The following is a 25,714-nucleotide window of genomic DNA, read 5'->3' as shown; positions in this document are numbered from 1 at the left end:
CTGAATTTAGCATCTAGACTAAAAACCATAAAAGCAAGCTGTTTATAGGGATCCAGAGCTTAAGGAAATCAGTGACTTCCAGAGGTTTGAAAGAGGATATGTACATAATAAAGAATAAAGCAGAAAGTAAATTGCTACTAATGTTTCTCATTGAGAACATAAGAAATTCCAGATCATGAAAATCAGGTTCCAGTTGTGATTTCATGGAAGATCCGAGGCGAGGAACAATGGATTGCACCTCAGCAGCAGTCACACTGGGGGCCTCAGCTTAGAGCAACTAATATAAAAAGCAAGGAAAAGAAGATAGAAAATGGGTGTTTCTATGCGAGCCACATTAACAGATTGTGTCAAATCACATAGTCAAAATCTGCTTAATCTCTTAGTAGCCAAAACATGAAGAAATTGAACACTGATGAAATGCAACAAGAGTCTGTAGAGAGACATGTTTTCATTCTTCCTTTCCATAATATTCTGAAGGAAGGAAAGAGCAAAAGATATATATTTTAATATATTTGTTGTGTTAGTTATGATTTAATATTTCTGTTTTAATATTTAACACTGAGAAATAACATCAGAGGCTAAACTGAATACAGTAAATTAATCAGAAAGCAAAGGGGCAAGGAATACATAAAATCCAGGCTCAGAATAACAGATAGTCCAGGGCAAAAAAGAAGATGGTATAAGCTTCTTAAAATCCCTGGATTACACAATAAACTTTTTTTTTCTCCTTTAAAAAAAATGCTGATTCACAAAAGCAAGAGCATATTAAATCTCTTCTATAGTTTAAAATTATCTTATGTGCTATTTGACAATTTCAACTAACGCTTGCAACCTCTTTATAAACCATCCTGACTGAAACAGATGGATGTGTAATTCAAATAATGAGCTGGATCCTCTCCCTGTAGCAGTCAATTATACATTTTTTTTTCCAGTATAGTATTCAAGAGACTAAGATCTTTCTCTATATATAGATCACCTGAAATGACCTTGCTTATGCAGTGTCAGAGCCAAAATGGAACAGTAGGATATGTATCTTGTTGCATTTTTAAAAGCGCAAACTGATAGTTTAAGAACTATTGTATCTGACAACATTTGCACTTAAATTCTTCCCAGTACTTATCACTCTGATCTTTTAATGTGATACTTTCTCTAGGTAAACTGCCCAGAGACATCTGATGTCTGAACATGAATGCCATGCAAAGAATCCTAGTAGCATTGTATTTTGCTGAGAAAATAATGACAGTGAGGGAATGCAAGCTTGTTTCATGAATAATAAATGACAGTCTAAATGGTGAGAACTCATGGTGAAGATTTAATTTGCATCTAGCACTGAATATGAAATCATCTAAGGATCTGTCGAGTGGTGTGTGTACAGCGTTCATCAAAGTTATTACACAGGAACTTCTCTTCCTCTGTGCTTGTCAACACGGACTCTGGGCCATAAAAGCAAGCTGTTTATAGGGATCCAGAGCTTAAGGAAATCAGTGACTTCCAGGTAATAGTGCAAGAAACTTTACTTGTAAAAGCATTTGACTGAGTGCCATGGAAATTTCCCTGGGTCCATAGTAAGGTATCAATGACAAAACTCTAGTGAACTGTATCATAGGATTTGAACACCTCGTTAACAAGTGAAGCAAACGTACTAAGATTGGATAGGGGCCTCAGTGCTGTTCATACACATTAGACTCACCAGGATTCACCAAGAATAAAGATATGCTGCTTGCCTTTGGCGTGCAAAGCTCTGTCGAGGGTGCAATTTATGTAGCTTGTGGGGTAAAACCTAGAAAGCCTCATAAGGCTGTGTGGTGGGCTGGATCTACTCATGAAACAGCTTGCCTGCTGCTCAAAAGAAAATTTCTTGCCCGTTGCAGAGCAGCTCAAAAAGTGAGGAGCACAGTCATTTCTGTTCTGTTTTATATGACCTGTTGGTATTTGAATATAAGCATTAATTGTGTGTGGCTGCAGTCAAAATGACGTGGAACTGAAGAATGAGAGGGAGCTGAAACCTGGATCTGCAGTTGAAAACAGCCTTAGAGTGGTCCTTTTGCAAAGAGATGGGATATAATATGCTAGAATTTATAATCTGATGAGTTTACAGCTTTCATTTTCTTCATAGAGACGTGGAAAGTCTCTAGAATTTCTGTGTTACATGATATCCATGAAATAACTTGTTCGTATACCTTACAATTTTGAAATAGTTTACTGTGTATGAAGTATTCAAATGTATTGTGTTGACTAAACAAAGATACTGTTATGCTCTGACTTATCATATAAATGATATGAACAATAGTATTAGTGCACTCTGAAAATACCATCATTTTTTTGTGTGTGCATATGTGTTCAAGAGAACATTTAGAACAAATGGAAACAAAAGCATTGCAAATAACATGGAAAATATTTTTACTCCTCTTTATTTTGGAATGAAAGGCATCACTTTCATTTTTGGTTTACAGGAGGACCATTGCTTTACTTTTTTCTTGTTCTCTTAATATTTTTCCATCTTTAAGGGCGATTAGCACTTCTAGAACACTTTAAGTATTCCAATCAATTTCAATTTTCATTTTCACTTCTTGGAGTGAGACCTGGGATGTCTCAGACAGGGCATCAAGAAATGAAAAAACAGTCAGTACTTACCCATGGAAAAAGTGGGTTAGGAAAACAGAATATTCCTTCATCAGCTGGATTTCTATCCCTTGTTCCTCCCCTTGTCTGGCAAAGGGTAGATTCATATCCCAGAACTATACTCCACTAGAAAGGCTATCCATTGTGAGTAGTAAATTTGACCTACATAATGAAAAGTCACTTGAAGGAGATCCCTTCATCCTTCCCTGCTCCACAGTCTCTGCTCTGGAGATGGACAAGAAGTTTAATGTAGGAGAAAACAGGGAACTTGGGGTATATGGGAATTTAAGAGGGGGGCATAAAAAGATCAGAGTTTGGAACATCTAATCAGGAAGATACAAATTCTTGCTCCTGTTACACTTCTGACAGTTTTGACTTACTTGTTCCGAAGTACAGATTAACCAAACCCTATCTGCTCTTAGTTAACATTTATGACAACCAGCTGGAAAAGCGGAGCTTTAAATGTAATGTCTAACTTGGTTTGCAGTAGACTATAGTGTCTACAAGAATTTATTTCTGCTCTGTTTTGGTTCTGACAACCTGTGTACTTTTCCTAGAGAAGATAGAGACTTATATACTAACAACGCGAACCTTCTATGATCTCTACCAGAAGGGTAAAGTTATGTAGTAGATATGTGAAATAGAGTCTGTTTGAGTGATTATTTATTATAGATGAAAATTTATACAGAAATTGTGTGCTTAGAATAACTTTAACCTTGTTCAGTAGACATGAGGCTGAAGCTGATTAAATGAGAAGTGAAAAAAAATTCTATTTTTTTTTATTAACATCTTTCTTGAAAAGAATATAGTGTTGCAGGAGGTGTTAAAAAGTACATTTCCTCACCATTTCATCACCTGTTGAGCCTGCTTTCAGTTAAATACAACATCTATGCTAAGAGTCTGTATTTCTCATATGCTGATGGTGACACTTTCAGGTTTTAGTTTGGATGTGGTGCAGCTGCTCCCACAGTCAATGATATGAAACTTGACGATGTGCCACCCTCCTTTTGCAGTTGTACCACATAAATAGAACAACACAGATGGATGTATGTAGCCTTATGATATGGCCTCTTGCCTAACAATAGATTTTTCCTTAGCAGCAGGTAAAGCAAGAGTTTCATTGTCATAACTGCTCACGCTCATTTATGTAAAGTCGTGTAACTGAGGTCTGCTGCGGACTGAGCTATCTAAATGTTAGCTAAATCACAGCTCTTGTGCGTTCTCCATGACACTGAAGTACAATGTATAGATACCCATCTTGGTAGTCTAGGCTGTAAGGCTCCAATGATCAACGTGTCATTGCCAAAAGAATGACCAGTATAAGCAGAGATAATTAAATCCATGTACAAAATACATGATTTGGGCCTTTGTTCTCATATTAGCCTATGCTTTTGAAAATTAAAAATAAAAAGCCTTCAGGAATATGTTTTTTGCTCTTGTGTAGACTTCTGGGCTTGTCAGAATAAGAAATAATGAATGCATACCAATTCCACGGTTGCCTTTATTTGTGAAAGGAGCCAAGTCATCCCTTTTAGAGCTTAGGGCATTGTCACAAGGTAAAAGGAAGTTCTGCTGCTGAGTTCTGTGCATTTTTCTGGAATTTGCTGGAACTGGAGTGAAGTCTTTGGATTAGATTCGGTGCTTTACAGTCACAATATCCTTGATTGACCCCTTCTGTTCACAGTGCTTGAATTTCCTTTTCAAAGCAATTGACTCTCAAATTCTGCCCTCCACCTGGTTTTAGAGCTGCAACTGTCTCTCGGGCATTCATTAAGAAGCTGCTGGTTTCATTTTTTCCACAGTCTTCCTCTCCATCATAGCTAAGAATTTCATGCATGCAGGATAGTATGCTCCCAACAACTCTTTGCCTCCCATGTTATTGTGCTGTTCTCACTTCTAAGTTACCACAGCTGGATTCTATATGCAAAAAGGAATATTATAAACATTTGAAAGTGTTCTGTTTTCTTTTTTTGTAAACACTTTTCCATGTCTAGAAAATTTGATTCTCAGAATGGAGTTTTCTCTATACTGAAATGAAGTACTTCTGAAATTAAGAAAAAAATATTCTTGAAAGTATGTTTCCCCAAGTCATGAGAGCTACTGAAAATGGAAAAGCTCAGTCAGCAAGAACTTAAGATTTGTAAGCAATAATAAAGGAAACACTAACAGAACATAATAAAAGGAAAACTGTTTAAAAATAGGTTTTCTCTCTAATTGAAATGTATTGTTTATTAATATTGACAACACATCAAAGGGCATTAAATGAAAAAGCGACATATTTAAACTAATCACATGAAGTAATTGTTTGTACGTTTCTCCATGAAATTGTAGATATTTTTGCTAAGAAACATTTTTATACCCTAAGTGAAAAAAACTTAATTTGACAGATTTGTGGAAGAAAAATCATTTGGGACTTTGAATACAACAATCTTGGTCTACCCTCTGGTTCAGAACATCTTTGAACTGCAGACTGCTGGAAGCTGAGATGAGACATTGGGGAAGTGTAGCTTTTGTATTCATGCCCTGTACATCTTGTAAAGGTCATGTATTTAGGTTAACAAAGTTGTATTTGGGCAGTACAACTGCATTTATTCTATTAAGAATTATCCTTTACATATATGTGTATGCATATATGTAAAACCTGGTTCCAATAAAATATTTTGTGATGCAAATCAATATCAACAATCATCTCCCACAATTTATGCTCTCTCCATTCCTGTCATGGTCATTGTCCAAAACTCAGTCTCCTATGCTATAAACTACGTGATGCACGATAAGACTTGCACTTCTCTCTTTAAGTATCTATCTCCAGCTCCTTGGCACTAAAGTCATCTTCATGTCACACTAATTTGAAATCTTTTAGACAACTCTTCATGCTTCCCTGCTGTTTCAGCTTCCCCTCCTCCAGTTTCTGTGTCTTCTCCTCATTCTTCAAAGTCCTGTACTTTCCTGGCTTCGGTCTGTCTTTCATCAGTAGGCGTTTGGATTCCATCTCTTTCAACACTCATTTCCACAACTGTCTCCACTCCATATGGTGATCTGCTCCTAGAATTACTTTTGAGCCCATCTACATTATTCAGTTACTTACATCTGCCAAATGACTGCCTACTATCTTTGACCAAATTTTGCAGTAAATTTCTGCTATCTTTTGAGGAGAGAAGGATAGTGAAATGGAGCTGATACAAGGTATGTATCTCAATCTTACACAGTGTAAATTACTTTTCAGTCAGTGCACAACCTTGGCTTCTTCTGGGCCATGACTATGACTTAAAATGGATCTCTCTTTCTCTAGAGCCTGACACAACTTTGACAAAAAAGTGGAGTTAACGTTGGCTTCAAGAAGAGTGATGAATGTCAAGCTGTATCCGAGGAGCAACATGTGCCATTTCCTCAAAAAGAGGCATGGATTATGCTTGGCTTTACCATCAGTGCATCCAGCTTGTACCTGTCCTCTGCTCTTCTTGTTCGAAAATCAGAAGAAGCTGGGTCACTCACTTCTTTGGTGGAAGGTAAGAAGCCTTAAGTTCTACTGTTGACCTGGGCCACCATCCACTTCTATTTACTGTATTATTCAACTTTATTTTATCTTGTGCTCTCTTGCTCAGACAAAAGATTGCCACTTCTTTAAGATTCCCATTGAAGTTCTGGTACTTTCTGGCTCTGCTTATATGAATAAATTAAATTCCTTAGACTAGGACTTATCTCTGTACTCTTAAAAATAGAGTAGCTACATGCTAGGTGACTACTGGAAATGGTTCTTGGAAAATTTAACACCTGAACCATTCCTGTTTAACAGTGCCGAAGCTGTCTAGCCAAGAGAAAAGTAGCATTTCTCAGCCTGGTTTCCTCAAGACAATAGGCTTATGCAGTCAAGCTGTCTGTCTGTCTGTTGAGTTACCTATTCCTCACCTAACAGTTTTTGAACCCTAAGAGTGATTTCAAATAAGTCTGAAAGATAAGTAAATCTCAAAGAGAATGACGGTCCTAGAAGTTTTGAGAAAATTAACAGAGAGGAAGACCAAGTAAGAGCTCTCACTGAAGATGAGCTCAGCTGCTTTACTGTCTATTTAAGAATAACTCTGTGGCCAATCAGTGCAAATGTAGCTGCTAACAAGCTACAGCTCATGCTGTTTCTCTCCCAGTGGAGGTTTCAAAGGGAGACAGAAGGAGCTGTAATTATTATAATGAGGTAAGCAGCAGGGAGAAAGATTGGGATAAAGGTTACAAATCTACTGGAAACCATGCTTTTGCAGCTCTGCTGCTCCTGGGGCAAATTGTCTTTCTGCTTTTTAGGTTCTTTTCTTTCATAAGAAATGGATTATTTCTGTGGCTTGCTTCTATCACAGTTTCTCTTACAATTTTAGGTGTCAACTTTCTAAGTGTCAGTATCTATTTCACTTATCAGAGTTTTCATGCAGACATTTCCATTCTGACTGATAGCTCTAATATATCCACTGCTACAAATAGAGAAAGCATTCTTATGATACCATGGCATAATAATCAGTGCGATCCTGGACTGCATGCAGCTGCTGTCATGATTCTAAGCTGTAAACAAATGACACTGTTTCTTGAGGACACAAGATAGTGTCTTAAGCTATTTTTATTTATTGCTTTAAAGTCAATCTTTAAGAAACATCAAGAAGTTTTGCAGTGTAAAGCGGGCACACTGCAGATAATGCAATAAATGAATGAAAATGCAAATAACTGAAATAAAGAAGGAGCTCAATCCAGTTTATAAAAGAGCAAGAAGAACCAATGGGTTTAAGTTCATTCAGCAGGAAATTTCCTCAAACTAGAGACAAACACAGAGAGGAGAGAACTACAAAAAGGATCTGTGGAGCAAATATTGCCGAATATAAAAAAGAGTTGCTGCAATGTACTAATAATGTTGTTATTAGCAATTATTAATAGTTACAATAATGTAGCAGCAAGGAGTCCTTGCCAGGAGTGGGACCTAAGGTTTTACGTCATGTTGAATCACAGGGAATGAAGTCTCTTGCTGTCTCAAACCCTTTCAGTGATTTCAGCTGAAGGTAAAAATACAACAGGTGTACTCAGGGTTTGCTAGGTAAAAAACCCCAGCAAACCCCAGCATTCACTTATTAATGTACAAGACAAATGCCAGAGTGCTCGTTTATTCTGCAGCGCTGCCTCCTGCAGCCACCACCCCTGGCAACTGTGAAACTACAGAGCTGGGCTGCCTTTATCGGTTTGATATTTTAAGTCATCTGTGTATTAATTTTATGATGGAGGATAAAGATAATTGCAGAGGGCAAGAGTGATTTTGAGAGCATGCAGGGATACTTATTTACTGTTTCTTCACTACATGCAGAAAAAATCACACAGTCATTCCCTTTGGCTTAGAACAAGGGAAAATGACTGTCAAAGGCACAAGTATTTTCAAGTATTGTCTGCCTTCAGCTATAGAAAGGGTGACTGGAGTCTTAGGATACATTTTTTTAAAATTGTTTTAGGTGCTTTCAGAAGCTTTCAGAGAGGCCAAGGAACTTACACCTTTTTCAAGATTAGTTTAAAGGCTTAGGTATCTGGCTAGAAAGCAAAGTACAGCTTTGAGTCATGATAGTTACACCTGTTATATCTCTTAGTTTGATTTGAGTGCATTTCTGTAGGTAATTTATAGCACTATGGAAAAAAGCTAGGCTAAGCCACAAAATTTCCACTTTTAGATATTATGTTCTGCACTGGTTGTAATTAGCAACCTCATTTTCAGAAATACAGAACCATGAAGTCCTAGACAATTTTAGCTGTCAGAAAGGCTGCTAGGAGTCACAGTTACAGTGGGAGCATGTTGTGGTCACTGCCATTCATTGCCCAACTGGATCCTGGAGAGAAAGCAAAAGCTTGAATGTGTAGTCATGTACTGCTGAGCAGAGGTTCAGCTTAGGAGCTGTTCAATAAATGTCTGAAAAGCAAACTGTTTTTATGAAGAGGATTTAAACACATATAACAGTTTCTGTGATGATTAGTAAATATGCGTCTCCCCATCTGCTCTGAAGGAATCGTTGGCATGGCATTTTCTGTGCACTTTGCCGCACAAACCCACAGGAGCAGCTGAAAGCTGCAAATCTTGGCTCTGCTAAGCAATCCACTGGAATCCATGCAGAGTTGTGGAATGCTTTTTTTTAGCTACCCCAGGCAGCTTGGCCTGGTGTATTGATAGCAGGTGGAAAAATCATTTCTCTTTTCCCATCCCTGAACATGAAAGCCTTGTTCAAGAGGGAAAAAAAAAAAAACCACGGCCTCACACTTTTATTTTAAAAGCTTGCATTTAAAAGATCTTCAACAAGGATAACAAGGACAACAACAAGGACAACATAGACTGGGGTTCCTAGACTATGTGTCAAAATATAGCAAGCTGTGGCCGAAAATATTGGGCCGCTAGGATTTCTGTCTCTGTTCAGCAAGGGCAATCTTTCCACCCACACAATGAAATTTTGTATATTTTTAACAACTTTGCAGCTGCTGTCGTCATGAATATCTGTTAGTTGCTGTTCAGAGTCAGATTTGCTGATAACCATATTCAAAGAGGAGGGGCAGTGTTAGACTCATGAGGAGCCTAAGGAGAAAGAAAGGCATGGGCCTCTCCCTCCTTTCACCCACACACTGAATGATTTGGATTTCTTCGTAACTTAACCCAGCGGGACGCAACCGTGTTACTTGGGCTTGGGGCTCAGACAGGCTGCTTTTTTTCTAACACCTGCTCTGCCCAAGAAGATGCTTCTCTTTTCGTTATCAGTAGGCAGTGAGATTAGTATGGCATGACAGCTGGATTTATTTATTGGGAGTTTATGACCCAGGTTTTGATTTGAAACACAAACAAAATCTCAGCCCAAACTGTTGATTTTGCCTGATTTCGACTCAGATTTTATGGACTAGCTTGGCTCTGTTGAACGGTTTATTAAACTATCAAGCCCCTTGTGCGGAGGTCTGAGCTTGTAAGCCCACGCCTTTGAAAGGAACGAGTGAACACAATGTGTACACGATGTGTATCTTTCTTAAAGCCTTACAGAATGTTGTAGGTAATCCGTAATGTGTGCTTAGCGATTAATGAGATGAGAGTCTTCCATATATAGAAAAATAAAGGAATTTTGGCTGAGAGGTACAGCAGGAAAACCAAGGACACAATAAAGCAAGTTGTACCAGATTTCAAGTTGTGAATTCATGCAGTAGAATCCTTAGAATAAATTAACAGATAATAATTAAGAGAGTCCTATCAAATCTATTTGCTGCCTTATGTAAAATACATACATGATAGCAATCCAGCTATGAATCATGGCATTCTATTCAAGCAGTACATTTTCTATTCTAGATGATGAATTAAGATATTGTCTCTGTTCTAAAACCGGATCACTGTGTCAGCTTTGCCTTTGTCATTGTGCGGCTCAGCTGTAGCTCTCGTGTGTTCAAGCATTTCTCTGTAGGACGCAGTTGGAGTCGAGGATCACGTTGACAGAAACATATGCGGAACCGTCAGCCATTAAATCTCTCAGTCAGAATTTTCTGGCAGACGCAGATGAAAGTTGTAGCAGGCTCTCTGCATTCTTCATGGAAACACACTTCCAGTTTCATGTGGGGCTAAGAGCACTGAGTGACACACTACAGACTGCAGGAAAAAGTACTTGGATTTCAAATACTTTTCTAGACTTACATTGTTATTAACCCAGTTTTTCAGTAGTGGCTATTTATATTTAGGGAACTAAACCCCTGCATTTAAATGCTCAATAGGAAACTCTCCTGCATGCAAAATACTGATTCATGTGCTAGTTAAAGCTTCCTTAAAGCTTTATGCTTACGCTTGCATGTCTCTATGGTATTTCTGAGAGTCCTAAGGGCTAGACTTCTCTTGCCGACCCTGAAAAATCATTAACTATCACCATGACATAGTGATTTTGCTTTAAAAATGGACATTGCATGCTTGCCTCCCACTTACATGGCTGAAATACATTTATGGTGAGATCCTGGCCTTATTTGGTTTGGTAGGGTGCTTTTTGCCATTGATGGCAACAGAATGACATTTGATCAGGTTATGTTTATATGACATAGCGTAGCTCTGTCAGCTAACTGAACGCTAGCTGGGTAGTCAGCATGAGCAAATGAATTCTGCTTCTTTGTGGGATAAACCACAGTATCTCTGAATAGTTGTGTATTATGTGATGTAAAAATACAAATTTTGCAGAAATACAGGCGTTCGGTCAGATTAGGAAGCTGGGTGGTTATTAACAATACACAAGACCAAGTACGGAATGGTACTCTGTTGAAAACTCAAGGATGGGCTGTGAATCAGGAAGGCAGAGAATCCTTCAGAACTGTTCAGCAGGAAGACGGTTTGGATTTATATTGCTGTTCAGGTTTTGTGAGATGCTGCAGAAGGAGGTGACTACGTGTGTACCGGTCTCTTTGCTCTTATCGTTCTGCAAATGTAAAAAGCCAAGCAGGGATGTTTCTGAGATAGCAGCAGCTGAGCAGAACTGGAGCAAATTTCACTATGACATTGCATACTAAGGCAGTTCTGGTATTGACCATACTAAGGCAATTCTGGTATTCACTTTAAATGGAGCAAGAAGAGGCTGGTAAACAGATGCTCTGATTAATGAATGTTACGCATTCTCAGACTGATAGGGTGATAGCAAAGTAATATATTGAAGTGGAAGGGCTTGTTCGTTTGTAAATCAGAAAGGAGGATTCAACTCTTGCTGGACATTTATCACTGGGTAGCCTGGTGGTAATGCCAGTTACAAAGCAGAGCAGATAATGTGTTTTTCTTGCTCTGTAGAATATTTAAATGGCTTCCTGTTGTGATGGGTGGCAGTGTTCAGAACCAGACACCTGTCATATAAATAAACCAGTATGTACTGAGGCAACTGTTTGAAGGAAAATGTTTTTTTTTTTGTGGGGGGGAACTCGCTGTACTACAGACAACAGGTGGTTCTTATCTTCAGGCTTTTCCCCCTCTCTTTTTTAGGGTATCTTTAAAGACTTCTACATGGTCTTCAAACCAGCTATTCAAAGAGGAAGAACTTTTAACAGAGTGCCATGTCAGTCATATCAAAACAAAGAGAAGCAAAAGAGGGCTCCAAGCCAACCAGTTGCTACTGCAGTTGGTCCAGCAACTGGATGTTAAGTAAAGAGAAGTTAAAAACAGGGCTGGGCTCAACTTTCTGTCCACACGTTCAACCTTGTTTTCATGCTAAAATTGCTTCTTCCAGTGCAGATTGACATTAAGATGTGATAATCCGGACCTAGTTTTAAAATAATAGTAATTATGCGTTTTACATGTTTACACTGTAAGTGTGTTTAGATATACTTACTCTGCTTTGAATTCAATGTAGAGTTAGACTACTGTGGGGCTATAGATATATGCAGGTATTTTGCATGTATCATTTAATTTATACACTTTTTAGATGGGTGAATATAAATAGATGTACACTGACTCTGTAACTTTTTAAAAGTTTCCTTTATTCTGAAAGTGCTGAAACTCAACTGAATTCAGTGAAGTAGGTTTTCCTTTATCTCAGTTCAGACTGCATGCTTATTTTTCTCTCACAGAAGTCAAATGAAATCTTTGATTTCAACAGGGTAAGGGTATATGCCTATGGCTCTGATTCAGAAAAGTACATAGTTAAAACTGTCCCTTTTCATCAACACCTGTCTTTAAATACTACTGATGCCAGTGTTGCTTTATCTGGGCCAGTGTCTGGTCCACTGTTTCTAGCTGAGCAAGAAAAGGAATAATAGGTCACCAGACTGTAGTAACTCATGATGTGTGATTCTCCCGAGGTCTGATGGTTCTGTACACAATATCAGCATCATGGGGCCTGTCCCTTTAGAATCTAAATGTTCTGTGAATTTACTAAAACACAGTCACAACTGCACAGAAAGCTGCCATATTCCTATTCCATTTTTGAAATACTAAGTCTGAGACCTAAATTTGAGGTTTATTCCTTCATCCTCTGAGTTTTATTAACAGGAATTCAGGTTTCTTTTACGCATGTGGTACAATACAGTTTTTCGTTGAATTGAGTAGAGTTACGGTGAAAAGGAGTATCTAGAGCAAGACCTGAGACAAGGCAAGCGCCCAGATGAGATAAAGTATGAAAAAAATGTCAACACTTTTACAAATGATCTGATTCCATGGGGCCAAGAGTGTAATAACATCATGGAATGTCATAGTAGCAAGCTTGCTCCTAGCTTCTAGCTTCAGTAGGCCACTAATACAAAAAAATCAGCCCCTCCTTACATAATCCAGTCACTCCATACCAGGTGCCATATAGGAAGAATCCAGGGTTACAAAAAAATCCCTGTAACGTAGAAAAAAAAGAATCTAACTCCTAGAAAAATCTTAATCTAAACTGTTTGTCACATTGCTCAGAATCCAAAGCTCATTTTTGCGTATTGCGCTAAAATGAGCTGCCAGCACCAGTGACACAGTGACTTCCAGATGCATGCTAGGGTGATGATTGGAAAACAGCTAAGACCCTGGTCTTGAATTTAGCTACGTGTGGATGGATGGCCCCCTAAGCTTGTAGTACGCAGCTCCATGCACACTGTGCCATTAAAGGGTTTGTAAGTCAGGAACAAATATTAGCTTTAAAAATTCACTTACTGATGGTAAAGGCATTACCCATTTGGATTAAAAACCAAACGTTTTCTCTTATGACAGGGATGTGAAATACATTTTTGCTTGGTTTCAAAGAAGGTTTTTCTGTATGTTGCTAACCATTGATTCTCTGAACTCTGAATGTCAAATTCATTAGCATGGGCCAATCCACTGGAAACGGGTGAGGAGGAGGAAATATGCTCTCCCTAATAGAATTAGTAACTGCACAGTGGTTTGCAACATGAGCTCAGAATACATGATGCTGCTATTTGGCCTAATCTTTTGGGACATGGCAAGTTCCAGGGTATTGATCATTTCAGATTAAATTTAGCTTTTAAATTTGAATTGGTCCCTCCAGCTCTACTGTCAGATTAATAGCAGCAATAAGAAAGATCTCTTCCCTTCTTAGGTAAGAAACATTCAGGCAGGGCTTTAGCCCATCCCCCAAACACAGCACTGTTACTTTCACAGCATTAACTGCATGATGTCTGTGGGTAAAATGATATTTGAAGTACTACGGGGTTTATGCTGGCCGTTTCCATTTGATTTTGCAAATCAAATCTACATAGTTGGGATCAAACTTGTTGGCTGATTGGATTAAAAGGTGAGACATTTGGATGAGGGAAATAGATTATGCACATTCTCAGATCTGAAAAATGTCTAACTGTTCAATTCCAGCCATATTCAAGTATGCCCGAGAGCAGGATTTGGCCCACAATTGCAAGCTTTTAGTATTGTTACCATACTTTCTATGCATGACTTTGTATAAAGTCATATACCTAGAGGTAAAAACACTGCCTGTGGCAACCAGGAGCTTAGGAAGAGGGGTGTGCGACTGACCAAACCTGGGGCTCCGCGCACATGTCGTGTGACGTACAGCCTGGCACCTGGGGCACGGAGGGCGGTGATGGCGTGCGGCAAGGCAGCAGCGGCAGGCGCTCTGCTGCTTGCTGCACTCCCCAAGCGTTGCCTTCGGTTGAAGGGACCTCAGCAGATCGACTCTTCCAGCTGATGCGCAGAGCAGAAGGGATTCCTGCTGCTGCTTGCCGAGTTCTCAGTACACCCTATTCTGACCAGACACTGACACAGAGTTTTGATATTTAATCCATACAGAGAGATTGCCAAGTTTTGCTGCTCGTTAGTACAAACTATCAACAGGGAAACAATCTGTCTATCAGATGCCTCCTTAGGTGAAGCTAACTGAGACACAGCACTTGTAAATGATATAGTGGCGTAGGTGTTTGCCACTAAAACGGGTAAGTGACTTAGAAATGGTACTCAGTCTATAAGTAAATAAAATAGCAAAATAGTTATGGAGGTGGGCATTGTTCCAAGGAACACATGCCACTGACTGAGAACACAGTAACTATGGCATGCGGAGAGTAAAGTATAATAAATCTCCCTCTCTGCTTCTGTCCCAGCTCCCTCTTCCCCAGCTGTAAACACAGCCCCATATCCCACCCCCCAACCTCCTTCACTGTCCCACAAACGACATATTTTCATCTAAGGTGGCAGTGCTTCCATAGCCTCCCTCCCTTGGCATCTACGGTAGTAAGACAACATGGTCACTTCACTGGCACAGTACAAAGCCAGTACTTTACACACCCCAGAGGGAAGGAAATTGGATCAGGAGGATATTTATAGATTATTCTGATGGAATTTCTGATTGCTTTGGAAAACAGCAACTAGGAATTAAACATGAAACAGTTGTACCCTTCTTCCTCTCTTGAAAAAGATCTACACTACAAAAAGAGACATTCAAAATTGTGGACTGTCAGAATGAAAGTTGCCTGCACATTTTTAATTCTGTTCCTCTGTACTTACGCATTCTGAAAGGAGAATTCATTCTGAGCTGTTCCCATGACCTGTTCCTATAAAGGTTGTCAGACTAGATGATCAAGATGGGCCCTTCTAGTTTTGTAACCTATGGAGTTCTGATCTAAACCGACATGATCGCACACCATTTTCCCCTCAGCCATGCCTACCTCCGTGCACCAGGTAGATCTGTACTGTGGCTGAATTAGTTTGCTGTCTCTGGGATAACTGTTCCATTTGTTGGAGAATTTGTGAGATATATAGGGTGGAATGGGTAAGCTTAAAAAAAATTTAAAAAAAGGACAGTCACTCTAGGGAACTAGATTCTATCCTTGACTCTGTCACATAGTTTCTATGTAGTGTAAATTTAGACTGGGTTTCCACATGCAATTATTCATTTCTGAAGATGTAAGTTGAGTTGCTGAGCACTTTATTGGAAATGTTGAGCATTTAAAGCTGCAATTAAAAGCAAAACCTGTGTTTTGTACACAGATGATAGCACAGAATGGTAAATTCTTTGCAGAAGTGCTTGAAATTGGGAATCCAAATTAGTGCAGAATTCTGATATTTATGTATCTGGCAATAAGAATGCCAGCTCACCACAGTGGTACAAAGATAAGCTCAATCATGTTTGTGAAGAGCTACAAATGCTGGACAAATAGAAGAATTACATGAGAAGGCATATAACTGCGTTCAGAAGAGAGACTGATTGATGTGCTGTAAATAAGACAGTTCCATACATCCTTTCATGAAGATAAAGCAAAATAGGAAATAGCTGTTCATTCCTCTACTGCACAAAATGAGAAATGCTTCCATAGAAAATAGATCTAATTTATGAAAGAATATTTTAAAGTGTATGAAAATGAGTGTATATGATTTCCATACACATTTTAATGATGTACAAGGCTAGATAAAGGCTCAAGTTTTCAGCTTATTTAAACTGTCAGCTGCTTTCAGATAACTTAGACAGAGATCTTGACTTATCACTCAAGTGCCAGAAAACACTCTTCACTGTGCGTTAAAATCAGTAATAGCAAAGTACCACCAGAATAAATTAAAAGGGGTTAATGTGCATTATACAAAGTAACATGAAGCACTTTATTCTCAAGCTGACTTTTGGGTCTATAAATTGTATTCCTTGGTCTGTCATCTCGGGAATGCCGATCAGAAATGCTTTTAAGGTAACATACCTAGAATTTTAGAGTTATATAATTGCCCACCCACTATGAGCATTTCCCTCGATAGTTAAGTAGCTTTTTTGAACTCTGCAGTGTCATGTCAGACCCCGTGGCACAGGCAGGTGTGAAACATTCCAGGGAAATGACTGCAGTCTTACAGCACATGGGCACGTGTTGTGATGCTGGAATACACGGTTTTGAATCAGCCATACTACTGATGAATAAAAGGGAAAACTACAGCTGGTTAAATAAACCCTTAAACTGGAGTGGTGAGGGATACTTGTGGGAAAGTTTAACCTGTTCAATTTTTAAACAGTTCTGCATTGCAAACAGAAGCTCTTGTGGCCAGCAACTGTAAGGTCTATGGTGTTTTCAGAGGTAGCAGAAGAAGACTAGGCAGAAACCTCTAGTCATTGCTACAGATAACAGCTCAAAAGGGTGCACCATACCCCTTGAACAGAAATATTTTCTAATCCCTGTATCAGATTCATGAATTCTAGTGCAAGGACTAAAGCATAGTTCTCTGGGGAGTAAAGTCACTTGTAACAATGGCTCAATAGTCAGTTTAGTAAAGAAATAAAAAATTTGATTGGTTAGCAAACCCAGATTCTCTGTTTAATGTGGGCACCTTCTGAGATGGCAGGAAGAATCTGATTCTTCCTACACTGAAAGAATGCTGCTGTTAAGCTATAACTGTGTTTTTCAAACTGCAAGAGTCACCAAAGAAGGGTTTTGGAAGATGCATCTGATTTACCAGTTTACTACACTAACATCAATTTGACAGGTGTGATGCATCAACACAGTATTATGAGCTTAAGATAAATTATAGTATTCTTTTTCATCAAGCAGCAAACTGCAGTGGCATATTGCACAAAGCTCAGTGTGTTCAGTCACTAGACATTTGTGCCTGCTGCCTAAAATAGAATGTCTTTCTGTGATGGGTTAATCCCTCTTTGGCTCTGATCCTGGGTAGATTACTAGTTATAGCTTGCTATGAAAGACTGCTGTGTAAGGCAAGTATTTCACTAAGTCACTTACCACATTCTCTGGACAATAGAAGTTTCTTGTGCATCTGCTAGCAGTGTGGGGAATAATTTAATTGTCTTTGCTAAAGTTTCCAATGTATATTTTAATAATTGTTTTTATTATATATGAGAATGTTCTTAATCCTGGTACATTTTGAATACTAGGAAAGAAATCAGTCTTTGATTTTACCTAGGAGTTCTAATCAGTGTGTGTTCATAATTAGAGCACAAAATGTGTTTGGTCATTCTCTATCACTTGTTTTTTTTAAATTCTGGGACTCTAAACTTTATGACAAGACTGCAGTTATCACTGCAGTCTACTTTACACTCACCTGAAGGTCAATAAGTATTAGAACTTGGCAAAGGAAACAGAATATTCCTCAAACATTTCCATGTAAGAAAAATGAGTTTATTTCAGCTGAGTTTATGTCCCCATTTGAAGGAGCTTTTCATTGACATTCAATTAATTGAATTTTCCTGAAATGAATGTGTATAGAAGCCAAGTTATAAACTTTAGAAAGTTTACACTTGTCTGTCCCTTAGATTTAGTGCCAAATAAGGATACATTTAAAGTGTTTGATTTTTAAGGTGTGCTAAACACTGATATTTATCAAACCAGGTCATTTTGAAATGCTCTAGCTTGGTGTCCAAATCACTATCATCATGTGCAAGTCAGCAAAATTTTGTTTATTACAAGTGTTTAAGCTGTCAGAGCTTGACACTTGGTCAGAGAATGGAAATGGCATTGTGCAACAACCATGAGTAACCGGTGGTCCCAGATATTGTGGGAGCTTCATGGGGAAATGTTGAGACATTAGAACAATTAGACATTGCTCAACAGAAATGAAAAAGTCACCCCAAAGGTCTTGAGCTGCTATGCATAAACGTAATTCTCAAGGAAATTAATTTGTTAACATTTGTGAACAAAAAGGAGAAAAGCCTGTGAAAGAAATCCACTGTTATCTGCAACAATATGGATAACTAAAAGGAGTGGGAAGTGTGTTTTTTGGTTTTTTTTGTTTGTTTGGGTTTTTTTTGTTTTTTTTTTAATTGGACCCTAATGTCATTGTTATAGTCTCTTATTTTCTATTCTATTGCGTTTTGGGTTTTAGCACAAAATATGGGTGGACTGATTTAGAATATTTGTCAAAAATACGTAAATATAATAAGAGCCCAAATCCATCTGTAAATCTGAGTTGGCTGGTCAATGTGTGTCTTTTGTACATAGATCCAAGCTCGCTGTGCCAGAAGAATATTCAAGCCAGACAAAGGTGAGCTTTGACCCTGAAGGTATGTGATCCTGCTTACGCAGATTAGACTGCACAAGTAAGTCCTGCTGAAAGATGGGGTGTAAACACTGCAGGACTTTCAGACTGAACAGGCTCATATGGAAGCAGCTCAGACTTTGGGTATGGTATGAATTGTTAAAATAACGCTCAAATTTTATTCCCTTATCCTTGGGGATAAGGAAGTGGGAGATACTTTATGTGGATGATTAACTGTAGCACACAGATCCTTTTCATGAGAACCCCAGGCCCCTTTTAGACATCAGAAAAGGGGTTCTAAAGCAAGGTAGTCTGCAAAAGTTTGTACCAACAATCATTCTGGGGAAGACACAAACAAAAAATATCAATGAAATCAGGTAAATCAGAGATTTTTTTTGGAATATTGAGCAAAAGGATTAAAGTTCAGTTTCTCAAAGAAGAGAAGGGTCAGTATCAGGGCCACAGTAGTGAATGCTGACATCAGATTTTTCAAGGTCGACTAGAGTAGTTGTACTAGAGATATCTGCCAAAATCAACAATGCCATATCACACCTGTCAGAAGCTACAACATAATTGCCCTGGAGTGAGTCATGTTAACATCCATGTACTCGGCAAACTGAGCAATTATAAACAGGTCTCTGCTCTCCCTGCTAGTCATTACAGTTATTTGTTTGATTTGTTGCTTTGCCTCAATTCTAGTTAATGTGACTTATGAGCACTTCGTGCATACTGGAAAGACAAAGGAGAGAAGTGACTCTGCTGAGGGTCTGGGCAGTTGTCCAAAAAACCTAACTCCGTAGTGACAGACAAAATTGGGTCTGACTTACAGGAAAGACTGCAGGATTATGGGGAGGGATGCTGCTAGCTGGCATAGAAACAACAACAGTGAAATTAAACAAAAAAATAAGATTGCAAAGGAACCAAACTTTACCTTCTCCTGGGCATGATAGTAAATGCTCTGTACCAGTTTCAGACATTGCTGACTGTGCTGATACATTTACATGACTGAAAAGGTCACTTTCAGTAGTTTCATTTTGCAACACGCACTGCTATAGGAATTAGAAAAATACATATTAACCTCAATATATTGTATGGGAAATGAGGCAAATTATGTTCTTAGGAACTTGGTTACCTTGAAGTTCATCCAATATCCAGGTGATGACTTAGATTTTCTGAATAGCAGATGTTCAGAAATTGGGAGACAGAAGCTGGCCAAGAAAGCTGCCTCAGTAGCAGTGCAGGTTATAAATTCAGCATGGACAATCTGTTCTGCAAAACAGAGCTAAAGTGATTTAAAAGGTTCATCAAGGTCACTGAAGAATACTATACAGGAGTGCTCCAAAGCACCAGCTGTCAGGACTGTCAAGTCTTGCTAATGAACTGTGGAATCTGTAGAAAATAATACTAATGCTAATTGAAGCCTGAATAGCTTGAAAGTCCAGTAGGTGGTAGCTATTGATTTATTTCCCATGATATCAGCTACACAGCATGGGGCAATGCCTGTCTGCCTATAGTAGTAGCTAATCCATTGCTGATGCCATTCTTACAAATATCTAGCAGGTTTGAAGCCCTCTTCATGAGTTGGGGAGTTTGGTTACATACTTCTCAGGTGATGGATTACTTTTTGCTTTTCTAATAAATCCTGAACAGTGGCTCAGCTTCAAAGAAAGCATACAAAGTGCCTGAAGTCGAAGAAGAGTTTGCTAGCTAGGGCTTTGTCTGGGGGCTGGCGTGGGTCTGAGTAATCTTGGTTAGAATTTAATTAATCTCTTTCACAACCTGACTGCATGCTTTGGGGAAAAATAAGGCCTTTTTATAAAAGAAAATGCTGTCTGACAATATATTTTATAAGGAGCCTAACACCAGTTGTGTCTTAGATATGTGAAGGGATGCCTACAGAATCAAGTTCTCCCCTGAGGACAAAGGAGAAATGTATACGTTTTGGACCTCTGGGGAATTTGGATCTGAGATAAGCGCTAAACTTCCTGTCCCTATGAAGACTGAGGATTTTTAATGTAGAAGTTGAACGCGGAACACAGGCTGAATTTAAGCATGGAAAAGTAGGTTTTCTACAGGCTGAGCACCTCAGAAATTGGGCTGCAGCTGAACTGGGGGCTTCGAGAAATGCAGTTTTGAACTTAAGAGCTAAATTTCCCTTAAGTTGCTAATTATGCACCCACAGTCATGTCTGCATGGGAGAACAACTCAGAACTCAGCATAGCTCCGGACCCGGACATGGTCGAAGTGCAGACCTGTGGCACTGAGTTTAACAACTAATGAGCCCTACATCTTGGCTCAGGAAGCTCTGCACTGCATGGTGTATATCCCCTAGGCCCCCTTTTGAATTCAGACCCATTTTAAAATTAGGACTTAAGTGCTACTGGGAACAATATCCATGTCCAAACAGCCTGGCTCTCAAGGGGTTATGTGAAACACATAGCGAGCACGCTCAATTTCAATGCAGTTTTTAGACTGTGGGTCCAGAACATTCAGAAAACTTTTATAGAACACCAGTCTGGGCCTTGATAGTCCTTAAGTGCAGAGGTCCAGGCAGTCTGTTCTCCACTTTGTTTTGTTGTTCCTTTACTTGAGTTTTTTTACTTTATTTTAGAAATTAAGTAAATAGGGATCACAACTCGCAAATGGTATTTGTGTGGGTATGTAAAAGATCTATAGCAAGGCACTTTGAGTTTTAGGAATGTGGGTCTATCTCTACGACCCAAATGGTACAGATCCTCAGAGTCACTTATTAAGTTATTACAACTGAAACGCATACTTCTCATGTCACCAGACAGACCTCCCTTTGCTACTTGTCTCTGATTGTACTGTACCACCATAGCAAATAAACTCATTTAGTGACAAGTTACAATTTTCCAGACTTATGCTGTGTTGGAATATTCCCCATGGTATCTGTTTGTGCATATTTTCCAATTTAGCCTCTGTCATGGTTTAACCCCAGCCAGCAACTAAGCACCACACAGCTGCTTGCTCACTTCCCCCAGGGCGGGATGGGGGAGAGAATCAGAATTGTAAAAGTGAGAAAACTCGTGGTTTGAGATAAAGACAGTTTAATAGGTAAAGCAAAAGCCACGCACACAAGCAAAGCAAAACAAGGAATTCATTCACCACTTCCCATGGGCAGGCAGGTGTTCAGCCATCTCCAGGACAGCAGGGCTCCATCACGCGTAACGGTCACTTGGGAAGACAAACGCCAACACTCTGAACATCCCCCCCTTCCTTCTTCTTCCCCCAGCTTTATATACTGAACATGACGTCATATGGTCTGGCATACCCCTTGGGTCAGCTGGGGTCAGCTGTCCCGGCTGTGTCCCCTCCCAACTCCTTGTGCACCCCCAGCCTGCTCGCTGGTGGGGTGGGGTGAGGAGCAGAAAAGGCCTTGGCTCTGGGTAAGCCCTGCTCAGCAGTAACGAAAACATCCCTGTGTTATCAACACCATTTCCAGCACAAATCCAAAACACAGCCCCATACTAGCTACTATGAAGAAAATTAACTCTGTCCCAGCCAAAACCAGCACAGCTCCTAAGTAAAACTCTGGGTTTTGAATCGCAATTACTTTCAACTAGCCAGCAATTAAATACAACATACTGTCTGTTGAGTGTCCCAGCTGCATTTATGCTCTTAAGGTTTTATTTCACACTGTGAAGACTGTAAGGTCTGTTTGCCAAACAAATCTTGAATTTGAGAGTGGAGTTGTTTTAACTGAGCTATGCAGTTTATGCTTTCCCAATGTTAGGGCAAAACTTTACTAATGTGTCAATAACAAACTTACAATCGTTTCTATATTATTCTGACACTGAGAGTAGTTATTATGAGCTGTTGCTTACAGATATGTAACAGATATGTCTCACTGGCATATGCCTGATCCTGAGCAAAATAAAAATGAAGAAGAAATGGTTCAAGTCTCAAGGAATTTAGGATTTAAATAGGGCAGTTCAAAATGCACTGAATAATCCAGGTGTGACTAGAGTAAGATCTTGTGTCCTTCCATATTCACATCCATCTTTTCAAGCTAACATGAAACAAGTTACCATTCAAGCTAACATGAAGCAAGTTACCATTCTTTGATACAAACGAGATGATGAAAATTATTTTTCTCTGAAAGATATTGCTATTAGTACCTCTTTTAGACCACCCACAGAGCTTTAATTTTTACAATGTATGACTGCAAAGAATACAACGAAAGTTGGCTTTGATTCAATTAACTTTTTAGAATTAGATCAAAGCTAATTAGCTCAATTATCATCTGAACTTTTAATATTTAATTTCCTTAACTCTCTAGAGAAATACCTTCCTTTCAGCCACCAGAAATCCTAAGGTGGCCATTGGAACTGATTTCACTTCTAACATTCAGCCACCATTATTGGCTCTTCTCCCAGAAGCATGTAATTTGTGGCAAGCAGTTCGTAACACTGTTAAGACGGTTGCTGCAAAGTCTAGCTTTCTGGTCAAGTAAGAATGGTGCAGAAACTGGAGATCTGTGTGGCTGAGGAGTCTGGATATACAGGTTAAAAATAGCTGATACATCAAATGGGTCAGTTTTCATGTGGGACTTTTATGGTGAAGAGTCTGAATCTGTTAATGTCTGTTGAAGCATATATTTATAGGAAAATAACCATTTGGAAGCTTGGTCCAAATCATCACAGTCCCTATTGCAGAAGTGGAACATACACAGAAACTATCTAGTGACTAGTGAACCAGGAATGCTCACAAATTACTTTCTTCTTTTAAAAATTATTACATGATTACAGATTTTGATTCAAAATGCCTTTAAGTGTTTAATGAGGGGTCAGGTACTATATGTATTACATGCACTATATAAAAAGTGCAGGTCTCAAAACTGCTTGAAAGTGAATGGTAACCCATGACAAAAAAAAATCAATTTGAGAACACAGTCTTGCTCATAAAATAGTAATTTTAGCATGAAAAATTTCTTTCATGATGTTCTACAGCCTTGGCTGTCTTTACTGTTTTCAATGTTTTGATAGAACACATATATTGTATAAATGCAGTGCTCTAAAAAAATTTTAATTTTGCTTCCTTTTCTATTAAAAAATAAACAAATGTAATCAAGTGGTTTTGAGAAAATGTGGCTTGCAAATACAGGGATATTTATTTCCCACTTCAGACTTTTAAAAATGTGATAGAAAATAATGGGTGCTTAAAAAAATGATAAAAAGTTTGTAGTTCTTAATAATGCTCATTATATATGCATGAAGAATAAAGAAAAAATGTAAGAACAACAGAGTGACCATTGTTTTGTTTTTCTAGAAGTGAAATAAACATTGACGAAGGAAATTAAAGGTAAGAAAAGAAGTCTGTCTAGCTATACATCTCCACTTTGCTGATCATGCATTCTGACCATAGCTTAAAAAGAATCATTAAAATACATCGTTAATTTATAGCAAATACTTCATTCACGCTGGCTTAGGTGGAATTTAAGCACAAACTTAAGTCCTTTATTAAATCTGAATGTGATAACTCATGCTCAAAACAAAGCAGCTGTTTAATCAGGACTAATCAGTGAGTGTTTATGAGGGCAGCAGTTACTGGTACATCGCCCTATGTGTCAGCCACGACTAAAATTTTTGTATTTGCTGTAGTGTGTTCTATAAGACCAGTTCATTTTAGGAATATAATCTCAGTTAAATCTTCACAATGGGAAGCAAATTTACTTGATCTTTCAGATATCAAGATCCTCAAAGACTATTTGGCCATATCTAAGCAGGGAAGAAATCCTGTTAAATTGTTGAAGCAAAATCTGAAATTATGCCTATGTGACCTCTTTTTCTCACTATTTTGAAATGAGTTTAATGACTCATTAGATAGCACAGTGGCAGTTCTACCCTACTTCTTGCAGAAGAAAAACACTACAAATATAAGAGGATTATATTATCATTAGGATTCCTTCTGCATTAATAAGCTTAAGAGGAACCTGAATTACAATAGAAGATAAGTTACAGTAGAATATTCTGCACTGTACCTTGAGTCTAGTTTGGGATCCCTCCCTGCAGCCAATTCAGATGATGTGGTTTATAAGAGTCCCTTTTGTCATTAGAGCTGATTAGGCAAGGCTCTATTTAGACAAATTTAATACTGTTACTAATGAATGAAGATCATAATATCTGGCATGCAGCTGCTGCTAAGAATATCTTATTCAGTTAGCATTTATATTCTCCTTAAATTCTACTGCTACCAAGTGTTGTGTATGAGTGTATTTTTGCAAAAGTAACTATTTATAGTGATAGTAGATACTAGGGCAAGAAAATAGTAGTCAGTACGTCGATCTACTTTGCAATAGCTGTTGAAAGTCACTCAGTTATTCATGAACGGAGCTCTGCAGTTCATATTCGTCTGAAGCATGTCTCTCAAGAAGGGTATGTAAGCATTAATGACTTTCCACAGTTCCTTCCTGGTGAAAGAAAGTTCAGAACTGATGTACATCCAGCCTGCATGGATGAACGTGGAAAGGTTTTTGTGGATAAACAGATGTTCTGTCTTATGTGGGATTTTAAGTTTGATCATTCTAGGGAAATGGACAAGAAATATTAACTTGTCAGACAAGCAGCTTACCTCCATAGGCAAAAAATACTGGAACCAATCCCTGAATCTCTTATTTTCACTAGAGCAGAAGAGTCTCAAGAGCTGCAGTGTTATTTGGAGTATTTTGAAACAGCTTACCTGAAAAAACACTGGAGGTGCCACTTCTCATTTACAACATTTTGAAATTTGCCAAACACCATAACTGGACATCTGAGCAGAAGAGAAAAAAATCTCAGAGCTCTTTAACACACCAGCAGAAACATACTTTCTTTCACAAAAATGTGGCAGAGATAAAATGACTTGCCTAGTGCTTAGGAATTTGCCACTCAAATATTTGGATAAAGAAATACATAAACATTTCAGTAAGCTACAAATATGTGTTAAAGCATTACCATTTTAATGAATAATGAATTACTAATACTTTATCAATGACTTAAAGATCATACCACAGTCATTACAGGGCAAGTCTTTGCTTTACTGCATGTAATGTGTGAATGAAATAAACATACAGTTTTTTAGATACTTTCATTTAGATTCTTACTCGCTTTTCTAGATATCAATATATTGCATCTCATGGAAGTATTGTATACCTCAAAATTATAGATGGATGAACTCAGGGTAGGGGGAAAG

At 38.5% G+C, this 25,714-nt stretch overlaps 1 long non-coding RNA gene across 1 annotated transcript; it reads left to right on the top strand.

Moving 5' to 3' along the window:
* The first annotated feature begins 6,023 nt into the window (after positions 1-6,023).
* Positions 6,024-23,840, top strand: LOC115337510. Its single transcript, XR_003922169.1, has 3 exons — positions 6,024-6,131; positions 18,487-18,529; positions 23,813-23,840. It is a non-coding gene; the product is annotated as an uncharacterized LOC115337510 (long non-coding RNA).
* Positions 23,841-25,714: the final 1,874 nt, after the last annotated feature.

Source organism: Aquila chrysaetos, chromosome 2 (assembly GCF_900496995.4).
Source record: "Aquila chrysaetos chrysaetos chromosome 2, bAquChr1.4, whole genome shotgun sequence".
NCBI classification, from domain to species: domain Eukaryota; kingdom Metazoa; phylum Chordata; class Aves; order Accipitriformes; family Accipitridae; genus Aquila; species Aquila chrysaetos.
This window is presented reverse-complemented; position numbering and strand designations above follow the sequence as displayed.